At 44.1% G+C, this 16130-nt stretch overlaps 1 long non-coding RNA gene across 1 annotated transcript; it reads right to left on the bottom strand.

Moving 5' to 3' along the window:
• Positions 1 to 8977: 8977 nt before the first annotated feature.
• On the bottom strand, positions 8978 to 16042 carry LOC122221670. The gene is made up of 2 exons (XR_006203390.1): positions 15956 to 16042; positions 8978 to 9616 (listed from the first exon to the last, which is right to left on the bottom strand). It is a non-coding gene; the product is annotated as an uncharacterized LOC122221670 (long non-coding RNA).
• Positions 16043 to 16130: the final 88 nt, after the last annotated feature.

Below are 16130 nucleotides of genomic sequence, written 5' to 3' on the forward strand. Positions count from 1 at the left end.
AGAATGTAAGGTATGAGGCTTCTGAGACTGGGTTCGAAAAGGCACTGCCACTTCCAGCTTGCCCTCTTGGATTGCTTACTCTGGGGTGGGGAGGGCGAGGGGGCAGCCATCTCTCTGTGGAGAGAGGCCTTCCTGGGAAGTAAGGCCTCCAGCCAACAAACAGCACCAACTGGCCAGCCATGTGGGGAAGTCACCTTGGAAGTGAATCCTCCAGTCTCAGAGGAGTACGGGCTCAGCCTACACCTTATCTGAAACCTCATGAAAGGTCTTACTCCAGAACCTCCCATCTAAGGTGCAGCTGGATTCCTGACTTCGGAAGCTGTGTGAGGTGGTCAACTTCCATTGTTGTTTTAAGCCACTCGTTTGGGGAATAATCTGATGCATAGTAGTAGATAAGGGATAGGCCGGCTAAGGTGACCTCAGCTGGGACAACTCCCTTCAACTCCACGCCTCTCCTCTCTCATCATGCTAGCCAGGACTTGCTCTCAGGGACTGACAAGATTCCAAGAAAGAGAGCAGAAGCTTCTGACCCCTCTGAGCCTAGCTTCAGAAATGGCAGCCACCCACTGTGGGCTAAAGCAAGTCACTGGGCCAGCCCAGGTTCAAGGGTGGGTACACAAACACCTCCCCTCGATGGAACATTGAAAGTCACATTAAAGGGGCTGGGTATGCCTAATTGGCTCAGTCAGTAGAAAAGGCGATTCTTGGGGCACCTGGGTGGCTCAGTCGGTTGAGTGTCCGACTTCAGCTCAGGTCACGATCCCACGGTCCGTGAGTTCGAGCCCCGCGTCGGGCTCTGGGCTGATGGCTCAGAGCCTGGAGCCTGCTTCGGATTCTGTGTCTCCCTCTCTCTCTCTGCCCCTCCCCCGTTCATGCTCTGTCTCTCTCTGTCTCAAAAATAAATAAACGTTAAAAAAAAAAATTAAAAAAAAAAGAAAAGGCGATTCTTGATCTCGGGGCCATGAGTTCAAGCCCCACATTGGGCATAGAGCCTACTTAAAAAAGGGGGGGGGGAGCGGTTCATGAATACTAGGAGGGGGACCACTGAGGTCAGTTTGGCAATCAGCTGCCATAACAGAATTGTCAGTCAAGGTGTTTCCCCTACTTAGTCCCAAAAGTGGACTCTTTTTTTTTTCTTTTTAAGTTTTTTGTTTTTTTTTTTTACTATTACTATTTATTTATTTGGGGAGAGAGAGCATGAGCAGCAGAGGGGCAGAGAGAATTCCAAGCAGGCTCCACACCGTCAGAGCAGAGCCTTTCGCGGGACTCAAACTCCCGAACCGTGAGATCATGACCTGAGCCGAGATCAAGAGTTGGATGCTTAACCGACTGAGCCACCTAGGCGCCCCCCCAAAAGTGGGCTCTTGACTGAAGTAAGGCTGGCCAAACGCTCCCTGCCCCAGGAATCTTGACTGGCTGACTCCAGAGGAAGAATGAATAGTTTCATCCTAACAGTGAACGACTTGGAAAGGCAGAACATGAATCTCTGGTGTCTGGATTTCTCGAGCTTGTCCACATCCTGTCCTGTCCTTTGTCTGGTTCCTCCGGTTTTCGTTGTGTAAGCCACCACATGCTTTCCAGTAGACACCCGTCCTTTCCTACTGATATTATCCGGAGTTGATTTCTGTCGCCTACCACCAAAGAACCCCGCCGGCGAACGGCTGTCGGTGGCCGTGGCAGCACTGGACGCAGGACTGCATGGCTTCCTTAGGAAGTGCCCCTCACGAGCCCAGGAGTCCCTTGCAAAAGTACGAGCCAGGAGATGCCATAAACAGAGCACTGAGGGCCCCCTCAGACGCTTACCAGCATTCAGAAAACTCTTTTAAGAACTCCTGAAACATCCTTCAGGACAAACGTAATACAAATGCAAAGCAGCAGCGACTAATGCCAGAGAAGCTATTCTGGAATGTTATTTTCTGCAAAGGCTGAATCCATGTGGCAGTGCCGCTGTATGCCAGGGCCATCGCGTGCCAGGAGAGGCCAAAGTTTTTGGCAACTGGACCAAATATTCGTATTCAGGCTATGAAGGCCAACTGTCTCATAGCTCCTGCCTTCCATTGACATATGGTGGCTTCAGGCCGCTGTTCCATTATCTCATCGACTGCAAGCACAGTTTTATAACCACTCTGGGCATGAAACACTTAATGATTTCCATTGACGGCTGGTCATGTTTCCTTACTAATTCCCTACAACCCATCGGGGACGACAGAAGGTATCGAATCCCTTCTCGGGTATTTAAACCGTGAGCAGTCATCTATATGCAGAAAGCGTGCCCACGAACTTTTGAGAACTTTGCTTATGCAAAGCCCAGAGCACAAACGTTGCAGAATCAGACGCCTCAGACGCAGAATCAAATGCTGCAGGATCAGATGAAGTTCGGCAGCTTCGAAAAGAAACTCATTAGTGTTTTTTTTGTTTGGTCAGGTGGTGGGGGGAGGGTTTTTGTTTTTTTTTTTCAGGTTGACAGTCTAGCAGTTGTCAATCAGGGACAGGCTTGGCACTTGGCAGTGGAGGCAACGTGTCCTCGTGGTTAGAGGCACAGCCCTCAGTCTGAAAACGGTGAGCTCCAATCTCACTCCACCTCTCACTCTCTGAGTGACCTTGGACACACGTTAATTAACCGTCTGAGGCCTCGGTTTCCCTACTGGGGTAACTGTGCCAAAAACCAGAAACTATCTCATAGGGTTTTGTTGAGAATTAAATGCAACAACAAATGTGATACGCTTAGTCCAGAGCTTACAACATAGGAAGCACTCAATCGATGCTAATTGCTACTGGTTGGCTTTTTTGTTTTTTTGTTTTAATTATTACTCCTACTACTAGCAATAGCAATCCTTTAACACACCAGCAGCTTCCAGGGTTGGAACAGCAAGACCCAGGGACGTTTGACTCACCGAGTCAAAGCAGCAGAACGAAGGCTGGTGCAGACAGGATTGGCATCGGCCCCAGGGGCAACCGTCTGGGAAAATGGGGCAAGATGTCGTGTCCCAGTGTCTATGTTCATGTGCAGTCTGCATTGCCCCCTCACACTCCATCTGGGCTGGACAAGCGGCATCAGAAGCAGGCCTCAGGAGAAGGGAGGCAAGAAGGCATCTAGGGTTCAGGCCTAGGCTCCACACCCAGCGGAGAACGAGAGCAGGTGCCTGGATGGGGGCATGAAACGGGACACTGGATGGGGGCAAGAAATGGGACAGCTGAAAGGGCTGCAGACTGACGCTCGTGGAACACCGAGGCTCTGGTCATACCTCGAGGGCTGCGGGGCAGCAGAAACTCCCCAAACCCGTCCAATCAGCAGAAGGGAGTGAGCTTGCAAAGAGCTGCTGAGATCGGCTCTCTGGCTGCGATGTAAGGTGAGCTGTTCCTTGCTTGTAGGGATAATGCCATCTTCCTGAGCTAAAGGAAGGAATGAGCTCAGCAATGAGAGGGGAAGCACAGAGCCCCGCTGGGATGGCATTATCTGTGGCAACTACAGAATGTTCTAGGTGGGCGCAGGGCTGATAACCTGAACCGGAAGGTGCCATCCACTCTGTCAGATCCCCAGCCCTCTGGCAGACATGGCCAAAGTGTCCCCACCTCAGAGTCCTTCCCAACAGAAGCCTCGAGGCTCTGTCTACTCGCACGGGTTTCTCAGAGGGAATCAGAATCTGCGCTTCGGCCAGAAAGCCATGGGATTCATGTGCATCTTTCAGTTTAGGAAGTTGCGCTAAGAATCCCTTATCAACCGGTAGGAATCGGCGGGTGAGCTCAAACCATTTTTGCTTGGAAAACAGACTGAAGTGGAAAGCTGCCCAAGGCATGAAGCATGTCTCACATTTCAGAAACTATCACCGTGTCTCACCGATCTGCCAGAGACTTTTGGCTCATGAGAACGTTCCCATGTAGCCAGGAGTAAGAGGGTCCCGGCCAAGTGGAAATGGAGGACTGGGGGGAAGCCAGTTAAGATGTATGGGAAGTGGAACAGAAATCTGGAGCATGAGCATAGTAAGAATTAAAAGACTCTCCATCTGAAATGTCTCTTAAAAAGAGAGAAAGAGACTCTCCATCTGACCTATTATTTCCTTCCTTGTTTGCTCATCTTGATTATTTACTCTACTTCTTCGTTTGTAGTTTTGAGAAGATCGAACTCGCTCAGGGAAGTGAGTTCTCGGGGCCAAGAATCGTTAGGTGGGAACAGCTGTAGGCACCAGGAACTGATCACCAGGGCAGTTAGAGAGCGGGGAACAATGGGAGAAAAGTGAAAGTTTGCGGAAGCACTCAGGACCCTCCCACCTGCAGGTTTTCTTTCTTCAAACTTGTGTGGTGTGTGTGTGTCTGTGTGGGCATGAATTTCATGAAGGTGCTTTTTCCCTCCGCAGCTCCTAAAATATTACCCATCTGTGGCTTCCCTTTGGGAAGCCTCTGAAAAGCATGAACCCTTTCTCCAAGTCTCTCCATGCCTCGAATACAGAGACCGACATATGCTCAAAGCTTGGCACACAATATCAGGGGGTTAAGAAACCCCTAGGATCTCACGGACTTCAGGTGAAGAACCCACACCGTCCATGCCTTTTTTTTTTTTTAATCTATAACTTTAAACCTTCACAGCACCAATGTCTAAATACATAAGGATTACCAGGTTGCTTTGTTTTCCATTGGTTGGGATCGATGAGAACTAACTCGTCTTTGAGACAATGAATGGTCCTCACTCCAGACATGCTATTTAAGTTGGAAAGTAGCTAGAGAGCTCGTAATAAACACTAGTGCCCAGATCAGAGGCTGGGATTCAGTCGATCAGAGTGGAGCCCAAGCATCTGTATTGTTTAAAGCTCTCCAGGTTATTTAAAAGCTCTCAGAACCCAGGCTCAGAGCCACTGCTCTGGGGTGCTTCTGCCCTGAACTGGGTCTGGGCTAGGCAGTGATCACTACTCTACTTTCCACTGTCCCTCTCAGCTTCTCCTCTGTACAGAAAGCAGGTGTGCCCAAGTCTGGGCATTATGAGATGAATATCGTCTATTCATATCTCTCCCGTGAATACAATTCTGTGTCCTAAGCATGAAACCTTGGGGGTTGGGGGGAGGGACATTAATAAAACCCAAGTTTAATAAACTCCTGCTAATAAACTGGGAATCTTCACCTCTGCCACCTTTCCATCAAGGACAAAGGTCTTTCTCAGGGTGGGGACATGCCTCTGACCTCACTCACAGTGCCTTTCACCACTTGTGGGTGTGAAAAACCAGGTGAGCCACTTGGTGTTTAGTAAACAAGAGTCAGTATCTCCAAGCTGCCTGCCTGTAAATCAACCTCTGATCCATATGGGCATATCATTTCCATATGCATTTGAAGAGGTGGATTTTTTCCAGTCAATGCTTAAAGTAAGTTACTTCTTTGAAAATCATTGAATAGTAAATTGAAATCTTGTGGATATTGACAACAAATCTGATGCATTATGTAATTGGCAGTCTTAAACTGCCACCTGGAAACATTCATTACTTCTAAAAGAAAAATTTTTTTAATGTTTATTTATACTTGAGAGAGAGACAGAGTGCAGGGGAGGAGCAGAGAGAGAGGGAGACACAGAATCTGAAGCAGGCTCCAATCTCTGAGCCATCAGCACAGAGCCCGACGTGGGGCTCAAACCCATGAACCGTGAGATCATGACCCAAGCCGAAGTCAGACACCCAAAAGACTGAGCCCCTCAGGCACCCTAGAAACATTCACAAAACACTCTTCAGTTTTTTTCGGGGACAGATAGATACATGGTGGCCACATCTTGGTGGCTGGTTAGCATCTGGCCTGTCCTCTAGAATGTGTAAATCAGCCACTGTTTGGATGCAGAATCTATAAAAACAGAGCCTGGGCAATAGGTCTCCTTCCATGAAATGTTAGTTCTCACACCACAACCCACTGTGTCCAGTTTTAAAGAACTTCTGACCCCAACTCAAAATTTGTGGTAATCAATTGATTTCTCTATTTACAATAATCGAACTACCTCTCTCTATGCTAGCCTAAGTTCAATGAATAAATGCAATGGAGTATTTTGACTCTGCTAATGACACTGAAAGTATATTGGGCCCAATGGAACTGAGACACCACTGTTTCCCCAAAAAATCCATGATGGTGTGGCTCGAGGTACAAGGTTGTAAACTGGCCTCATTATGCCTTCGAAAAGCAGTGTCCTCCGATGCTCAGCTTTGTGAGAGAAGTTAGACGTTAGGTTTTGAGCGAATGGTTCGGATCATTACCTGGGATCCTCATTCCATGTATTTATGGAAAACGGCCCGGTTGAGAACATGTTTAAAACTTATACAAATCCAGTCATTCAAAACCCTAAAATTCTTCACAGGACACAAGTGATATTTGAAGCTCCCTTTAACGATTATACTTCCAAATGTTTTTTTTTTTTTTAAAGTGAGCTAAAAAAATACAATTCTTCTTAACATCTCTGCGAGAACTTTTTTTCTTGCCCAAAGGTGGAAAAATGACAGAAATGACATTACCGGCTACGGTTACGTGAAATGTGGCAGCTCACAGAGAACTACCACATACGTCTTCTCACCGAATCCTTACGCTGTGACGAGACCAACCGACTCTGAGGAAACTGGAGCTTAAGAAATCCAAAGACCTTGTCCCTGCTCATGCCATCAGGAAGTGGCAGAGCCAGGGCTCAAAACCAGGCCTGTCAGACTCAAAGCCCATCTCCACCACCATCACCTCAAGAACAACAACGAGGGCAACCATTTACTGGGCACAGAATGGTCCGTTTAACACGAGAGATGTACAGCAAGGAAGGCATTAACATCTGAAGCCCAGAGAACGGAGTCCCTTCCTCAATTTTATAGAGCCAGTGCTGGTAGTATGGTTTGACCTAAGAACAAAAGCCCTAGTCTTTTTTCTGCCCCTGTGGCCTTCACATGAGGCAGAGATCAGCTCTCCACGTGCCTCCGAATGTCCAGCACACAAGAAGCCCCACTTCTTGTGGGGCCGTGGAGCCAATGCCAAAGGTCAAGGGGCCCACTATCTTGACATGTGACGTGGGAAGCTGGAAGGTTTCCCTGCCTCACCCGATACTGTGTTCCCCTTGGAAACCCATGTGGTCCGAACGACACAGGGAAATTGACACCTGGAATATGTGAAAGAATTTATCATTTTTATACCATTATGCCTTATTTACCCAATTTTCCTGTGACCAACCTGACCTTTGAAAAAACCTTGGAAGGCTTCATAAGCTCTGTAATCTAACAGATGGAGACAGCCCGCTGAGCGCTGAGGTCCAGGAGAAGATAGACACAGCCTTCCTATACACTAGCAGGAACCAATCTGAAAATGTCCAGGAGGGAAAAAAAAATCCCATTTATGTCAAAATAGCAGGGAAAATACATAAAAATCAACCTCACCAGAAATAGGAGAGACCAGAGGAAGAAAGAGATACAATTTTATTGAAGAACACATAAGCACTTGCATGTGAAAACTCAATATTTATAAATGCTAATCCTTTACAACTTAACTGATAAATTCAATCTTTTCCCAATGTTATTCCAATCAAATGTCCAAGTTTTTTGACGAAAACCTGACAAGTTAGTCCTAAAATTTCTCCAGGAAGATAAAATGTGTACAAAATAGCCAAAATAGGACGACTGGGTGGCTCAGTCAGTTAAGCATCTGACTCTTGATTTCAGCTCAGGTCATGATCTCAGTTTGTGGATTCGAGCCCCACATGGGGCTTTGCATGACAGCATGCGGAGCCTGCTTGTAATTCTCTCTCTCCTCTCTCTCTGCCCCCCACCCCCACTCACACGTGCATGCTCTTTCTCTCTCTCTCTCAAAATAAACGAACTTAAAAAAAGTGTTTTAAGCTAAAATATAATGTGTAAAGGACAGAACGAAGTGATATTTGCCCCACTTGCTAGTTATCAAAACTTACTATAGAAAAACCTGAAATAAACAAAAATGTTTAGGAGTATGAACAGACAACAGGGCAATACAAAGGAGAATAATTTTTTTTAAAAAGGCTGATAAAGTTATGTCAATTCACTATGTGATAAAAATGAATATTCCATATAGTAGGAAAAGGAAATAAATAACAATACATTATGCTGGAGGAATTAGCTATCTCTTTGAGGGAAAAAACGATTACTTTTCTCCACAAGATACTCAAAGGTAAAGAGCTTAAGGTAAAAAAAAAAAAAAAATGTAACAAAAGGAGAAAATACAGGTGAAGTCTTCATAATCCTGGTAAAGGGAGGACCTTCAAAAGAGCAAGAAAGATGAACTACCATTTTATAGAATAGCATGCCCTATGAAAATATGTTCAATCTCACTCATATTCTTATAAAGGTACATTTAAACCCCAATGAAATACTACTTTCCACCCAACTGATAGGCAAACATCTTGGGCTGGTTTTATCCAATGTTGGCAAGACGAAAGTGATCCCACACACGGATGATGAGGGTATAATCTTTTTGGAGGGCAATTTGGCAGTATCTAGTGAGTGACATATCCTTTGACCCAGCAATCACACTGTAGGGTTTCTTTCTAGGGGAAATAATTGTGCAGAGGCTTACAGAAGGGTGTGTGTAAAACTATTACTAACAGCTCCGAATCTGAAGGAACACAAATGCCTATTAGTGAGCTGTGATGATACAAACAATGGCGTAGTCACACCATGAAATCCTCTGTTATTCATAAAACCTACGAGGCAGACCTTTACGTCCTGATAAAACAGGCTTCAGCATATGCTGAAGTGAAGAAAACCCAGGAGCAGAGCCCATGACTACAGTGTGATTTTACGCATTCGTGCATACGTGTGGAGAACAAACATATAGAGCTATATAAATGCTACATAGGCTTGCAAATGTAAATACTAAGCTGGGAACTTGTGGGTAGGGCTTCAGACCAGAGAAGAAGGGTCTGAATGGGACCAAAACAGGAGCACGGGGCGCTCCTACCCTCACATGCTCTCTGTGTGAATCCACTGGGAAACGGACTTGACTCATAAAGTGATTTTTTAAACTTTTTATAATTTACACTATAGGAAAGCTTTACGATTTCCATTGATTTTATTATTTAATCCAATTAGAATTCCTCATGAGCCCCCAAATAGTTGCAAGAAGGTGTTTTGTGGAATCCATCCTAGTCAGTTACCAAGTGGCAATATCCATCAGGGCAGACGCTTGTGGGGCAACAGAATGGTAAAGGGCAATTACGTAGAACAGATGATGTTTGGTCACAGACCAGCTCTTCCCATTGACTCGGCGTTCAATACGGATCTCATCATATTTATTTAAGATCCTTAATTGTTACTTATCTTGTGTGTCTTGTTCTCATGTTTGCCTGTTCGGTTTCAGTAATGGAACCGTAATCTATCAGTTCAGTCTCAGGAAACACTTCCTTGACGTGCTTCTTCTGTTGCTGTCACAATTCACCTGCATTATGCATGTGTGAGCCATGCAGGAAGAAGGCAGACCTTTCTGCTATTCAGAATAAGGTATCTTTAGCAAAAGAGTCCTGCCTCTCCATCAAATGGGAGCGTCAAGCAAATTTGTCCCCAGTATTTCTTTTTTTGGTTGTATTTTGTTTTCTCTTGTTTCCCGTCCTCAGTTCTCTTTTCTCACATACGTTTTCTCCCTTCAAACTTTCCTTCAAGTTAAAAAAAGAAAAAAGAAAAAAAAAAAAAAGCTCATTTCAGTTATTTCCTCGGCAGCTGCCACAAATCAGTTTTGGAAGAAGTTGGAACATCACTTTAGGCCTGGGGATAGACAAGGTGCTCCAGATACAGTGCTACCCATTTCCAGGAAGGTACTGCTAACCCAGAGAGGGGCACCTCTGTGTCAACAGCGAGCATACTGTGATGGTAGGGACCCCAAATGGGGCATGGTGAACATCTGTTCTTTCCTCTTATTAAAATAATCACTTTTCGGGGCGCCTGGGTGGCTCAGTTGGTTAAGCGTCTGACTTCGGCTCAGGTCATGATCTCACGGTTCATGAGTTCAAGCCCTGCGTCGGGCTCTGTGCTGACAGCTCAGGGGCTGGAGCCTGCTTTGGATTCTGTGTCTCCCTCTCTCTCTGCCCCTCCCCTGCTCACACTCTATCTGTCTCTCTCTCTCTCTCACACACACACAAACATTAAAAATTTTTTTAAAAAATAAAATAATCACTTTTCTTCTTCCCTTCTCTTCCATCCTCTTCCCTTCCTTCCTTTCCCTTTGCCCTTTAACCATAATGAAGGGCACTGTCATGAACAGAGAATACCTTGGGTCTGAACTTGGTCCTTGTTAACATCTTACATTACCATGGTCCATTTTTTAAAACTAAGAAACTATTAATGGGTACAGTTACCATTTATCATTACCTGTCTATTACTATTACTAAACTCCACACTTTATTTGGATTCACTGTTTTTTCCACTAATGTCCTTCTGTCCCAAGATACAATCCAGGGAACCATACTGCATTTAGTCTCATGTCTGAAAGTCTCTTAGTCTTTTCTTCTTTTTATGGCCTTGTGAGTTCTGAGCAGTACGTGTCAGGTGTTTTGGAAAATGTCCCTCAAACTGAGGGTGCCGGTCTTTTGCTCATGCTTAGACTGGAGTTATGGGTTAGGGTAAAGAATATCAAAAGAAGTGATGTGCTGCTTTCGGGATATCCTATCAGAGGGACACGCTATCAACATAATTTATAACTGATGATGTCCATCTGGCTGAAATAGTGTTTTCTGGATTGGAGACAAATCGCTAAGTCTGGTGCAAAATCAAGGAGAGAACGAAGAGAATCTACATCACTTACTGGGAATTCTTCCATAAGGAAGATTTGTCTTTTCTCCTCCATTTATTTATTTATGTAAACATTTACTTACATCAGTATGGATTCACATACATTTGTTTCTTTTTTCTTTTTTTTTTTTCTCTGTTTTCTTCTGCTCTACCCTAAGAGCAGGCTCTGGTGCTGGGGCTACAATAAGTTAGTCATATTGGCACCATCTAAAACCTAAGGAGAAAACTTGGCTTTCTGGCTACAGAAAATGGGAAAAGAGCACCCTGAGGTCTGGAGTTTAGGGAAATCCCCATGTTTTTTCTCGTTTTTTTCCTCACTGCTTTGCCTTGAGAGTAATTCCAATTGCAGAAAACTACTTAGCAGCATGTGTGGCTAACACTTCTAGAGAAACAGTAAATTTCTCTCCAGAGGAAAGGGGCCCCCAGAAGCCATAGAAAATGGGACAAACGATGGAGAGGAAAGAAGTGGAGAAGAGTAGCCCTTAATTCTGTGCATGACCTGACACAAGTTCTGGGCTCATTCTGAGTTGCTCACATGGAGAAAAGACCCACGGCTGGAGAGCAAAGGGTTTGAGAAATTAACTGACATTGGAAAATCTGCCCACAGAAGGTGAGTCCAGAAGAGGCTGAACATACCCGGGTTCACTGCCCATTAAATGAAAATGGCGGACAGTCTCCAGAGGATTTTAACACAACGTAATATGTGGGGCACCTGAGTGGCTCAGTCAGTTGAGCATTCAACTTTGGCTCCATGATCTCATGGTTCATGGGTTCAAGCCCTGTGTTGGGTTCTGTGCTGACAGCTCAGAGCCTGGAGCCTGCTTTAGATTCTGTGTCTCCCTCTCTCTCTGCCCCTCCCCTGTTTGTGCTCTGTCTCTCTCTGCCTCTCGAAAATAAATAAATAAACAAATGTTAATTTTTTTTTAAATAACATAATGTAATATTCAAAATGTCTAAGATATAATCTAAAGTTCCTAAACATACAGAAAACTGGAAAGTGTGACTGATTCTCAAGGAAGTAGACAATCAGATGTCAAGCTCAAGATTACCCAGGTACCAATTTTTTTTTCAAAGACCTTTAAACAACTATTATAGTCATACTCAAAGAGATAAAGGTAGACACTCATTATGAATGGAAAGATAATCTTTACATAGAAACAGAAACTGAAAAATAGGATATCTGAAATAAAAAATTCATTGGATGATATCAAAAACACAATGAAGGTGACAAAGAAAAGAGTCAGTGTGGGGCGCCTGGGTGGCTCAGTCGGTTAAGCGTCTGACTTCAGCTCAGGTCACGATCTCGCTGTCCGTGAGTTCGAGCCCCGCGTCGGGCTCTGGGCTGATGGCTCAGAGCCTGGAGCCTGCTTCCAATTCTGTGTCTCCCTCTCTCTCTCTGCCCCTCCCCTGTTCATGCTGTCTCTCTCTGTCTCAAAAATAAATAAACATTTAAAAAAAGAAAAAAGAAAAGAGTCAGTGAACTTCCAAACAGATCAATAGAATTTACCCAATTTCTCCAACAGAGAGGGAAAAGAAAGTGAAAACTCAGAGTCTCAAGGTCTCATGGGACAGTATCGGAAATATCTAGTATTCATGATATTTAAGTCCCAAAAGAAAGGGACAAAGAGATTGGTACAGAAAAAAAATCTGAAGACATAATGGCAGAAAACATAAATTTGGTTCAAGACATGAATATACAGCCGTAAGAACTCCACACAAAATCAACTCAAAGGAAACCAACTCATCAAATTTATGAAAAGAAAAGATAAAGAAAAAATATTGAAAGCAGACAGAAAAAATAACCCATCATATATATATAGGAAAAACAACTCAATGACTGCTTGGTTTCTCATTAGAAACCAAACTTCTCAAAAGACAATGGAATAACATCTGTAAAATGTGAAAAGAAAAGAACTTCCAACTCAGGATTCAATACGCAGCACGCACGTCTTTCAGTAATAATGTCATAATGAAACTCATTCCTAACAGGCCTTCTCTAAAACAAATGTTAAAGAAAATTCTTCAACGTAGGATGTTCCTAGAGAGTTTAGAACTTCAGAATAAAGAAAGTGCTACAGGGGAGCCTGGGTGGCTCAGCTGGTTGAGCTTCTGGCTTCAGTTCAGGCCACGATCTCACAGTTTGTGGATTCAAACCCCATGTCGGGCTCTGCCTTGACAGCTCAGAGCCTGGAGCCTGCTTTGGATTCTGTGTCTTCTTCTTTCTCTCTACCCCTCCCCAGCCCATGCTCTGACTCCCTCTCTCTCAAAAATAAGTAAACATTAAAAAAAAAAAAGAAAGAGCAACAGAAATGATAACTATTTGGGTAATTGTAATAGACTATTTTTGTCTTGCATTGTTTAAAATATGTATAACTATCTGAAGCAAAAATGTAAACATTGTCTAGTAGAGTTATCAGTATATGTGGATGTAATATAAATGCCAACTATGACATAAAGGGGCATGGTAATCCCTAGAGAAACTGCTTAAAAAATACTACAAAGAGTTAGAGTCTGAAAATTGATAGATAAATTTAAATGGATTACTAAAAGACATTCAAATAATTAAAAAGAAAGCAGGAAAGCAGGAACAGAGAAACACACATGCACACAAGAGAGGCACAAATCAAGCAAATAATAAGATGATACATCTAAAACCAACAATATCAAAGATTACATTGCATGTAAATGGTCTAAACACATAAATTAAATGACAGAGACTATCAGATTGGATTTTTTACTTTTTAATATGCTATATGCTGCTATATTAATGTTAGCTGAACTCGAATAGTCATAATAACATATGCGCAACAAAAATGGAATTTTATCTGTGAATGAGGTGGGTTACCAAATGCATTACCATCTGCCTAGTTGTAGAATATTTCTTGTTTTAATACCTTCCTTTTTTAAGGTTTGGCTGAGGTGGCTCTACTCTACCACAAACATGGCCAGGCCCACTGAAGCCAGTCAAATGGCTCTGACCGCCCACTCAACAGCCATTTGCTAACAGAGCTCTGATTCTGTTTAACCCCAGAGAAAAATCACTGGTCTGAGTGAATTGTAAAAATCTCATTTCCTTTTGTGAGTTGATGAGTCAGTTTTCGCCAACATGTAAGAGGGTCTATTGGGGCATCTAGGAAATAGATTTTTTTTTCCAAGAGAAGAGAGAGAGGATGAGAAGGGAAAAAAAAAAACCTACTTTTTTTTTTTTTTTCTCCAGTGTGGACTCCCTCACTTTACTTTTGAAATTCTGCCTTGGGATACTTAGAGCTGTGGTAACCACTGCCACCAGGAAGGGAGCTGAATATGGCAGTGGAGAAAGATAAGAGGGGTCTGATGAACCAACCTTGAGAGCTCCTGCTACTGGACTTCTGGTCTAGTACACAAGAAATATACTTATTGTTTAAGCCAATGTTTGGCCATGCATTCTGCTACCTGTACTCAAAGTATTATTAACTGACAAATGAGCAAAGGGAGCCTGATCTTTTTCAGCACAGAATGTCATACGTGCACTTCTGCCTTTTGAGAACTGTTAGGGCCCTATTCTTTCCCCCTTTCTCAGCCACTTATTTTGGAAGGGAGAGAGATGGCTTCTCTGCCTAGAGAGGATGAAGACGACTAGAGTAAGAGGCAGAGTACTATACATTTATTGCAGAGCCAAAAAATACTGTATGAGTTAGGATTCATTCATTCAATCAAGTCAACAAACATTTATTGCGTGCTGATTGTGTCCTAAACTCTGTTAGGTGCTAGAGGTACAACAATGAGGAGAACAAGTTCTGTGCTTCAAACAGGGGTGATAAACAATATGCAAATAAGTATATAAGGTCAGGCTGTGTTATAAAGAAAAGCGGCCAAATAATTGCATGTTGAGGACTCTTCTACATAAAATGATCAGAAAATAACAGCTATTTCAGAACTTTATACAGAGATTTGTGTCCTTTCCTGCTTTCTTTGAGAAGTGATAAAGACACTTTGAAATTGCAAAGCCTTAGTAAAGTTCCACATTACAATTTAAGCTCAAAGAAAGCAGTAAAGCAACCTTTCTTTTGGAAGAAAGGAAAGAAGGAAGTTAAAAAGGGAGGGAAGGAGGGAAGAAAGAAAAGAGAAGAGAAGAAAAAGGAGGGAGAGAGGAAAAAGAAAGAAAGAAAGAAAAAGAAAGAGAAAGAGAAGGAGAAAGAGAAAGAGAAACAGAGGAAGGGAGGGAGTGAGGGAGGAAGGAAGTGCTACTTCAGGAAAGGTTTTAAATCTCAGTACAAGATCAATCTGTGATAACAGCTCACAAACTTGGAAATTTAGTAAGAGAAGAACTTAAAAGGGTTAGAAAATGGCCAGATAGTGTCAGCTAAGCTAGATGGTAAAACAAAATTGAGACTAGAGAAGGAATGGAGCATTAAAGGACAAACTGAAACGAGGACAGGCGAAAGGAGCCGTAGATGTGGAGAACAAGTCATCAAAGCAACTAGAAATTGTCTGGGCTGTGACACGGAGGTCAGGAGGAAATCCTTTCGGGTGGAGCAGAAACTTGGGTAGCATATATTATATAGAAACAACCTGATTCATGATCTTACTTATAGCAGGAAGAATCAGTGTTCTGGCTATTCCCTGCTTAGAAAGGCCGTGAGCCCAGAACTCCTTAGGGGTTGTACCAGGTTGAGAACTACACCCTTCTTTCTACAGCCCGCATTCTTCCAGTTTACAGGCTCTTTCTCGGGCTGGGAATTCCAAAACCCGGGACAGGCGGGGCTCCAAAACCTGGAGGTTAGTAGTTGCCAAGTTAGCCACTAAATTTCCAGGCAGCCCCTCCCCCCAAAGCTCACAAGAGAATTATTGCTGAGTTCCATTTTCCAGGGCACGTCTTTCCCCCACGAGTATTAAATCCAGATTAAATCATAAATACACGCCAGTTGGAGCCGCAACTTCATATTCCAGAGCGAACCCTACGACTTCTGCAAACACTCCCCCTTGCTGCCAGAAACCCCGCCCCCGTTCGTAACCATGGGAACGACTGACTCTCTGCGAGCCGGAGATTCCCGGTTCCGCCCCCTCCCTAACAAATATTGTTTCCCACTATCTGTCCACATGGGCGCACCGCCTTACTATTGGTCACTGCCCCAGGACTGTGCCTTGCTCCAGCCAATAAGCGGCCTGTGCACGTGTACGCCTGCGTATCCCGATTGGTCACCACTGCTTGATCACGCACTGCCTACCTGCGCCATCCGGTGCGTGGGAGAGCCTATGATATGACTCGGTGGCCATTCACAACCAATCCGCACCAGGCGGGGCTCACAGCCGGCCTATGGGCGCGCGCCGGGGGTGGGCTGTCCCGGCCCCTTACCAGTCCCACCTGGGTTTGTTAAAGCGATAGGCCCCACGGCGCGCTAG

This window comes from Panthera leo, chromosome B3 (assembly GCF_018350215.1).
Source record: "Panthera leo isolate Ple1 chromosome B3, P.leo_Ple1_pat1.1, whole genome shotgun sequence".
In the NCBI taxonomy this organism is placed as follows: Eukaryota; Metazoa; Chordata; class Mammalia; order Carnivora; family Felidae; genus Panthera; species Panthera leo.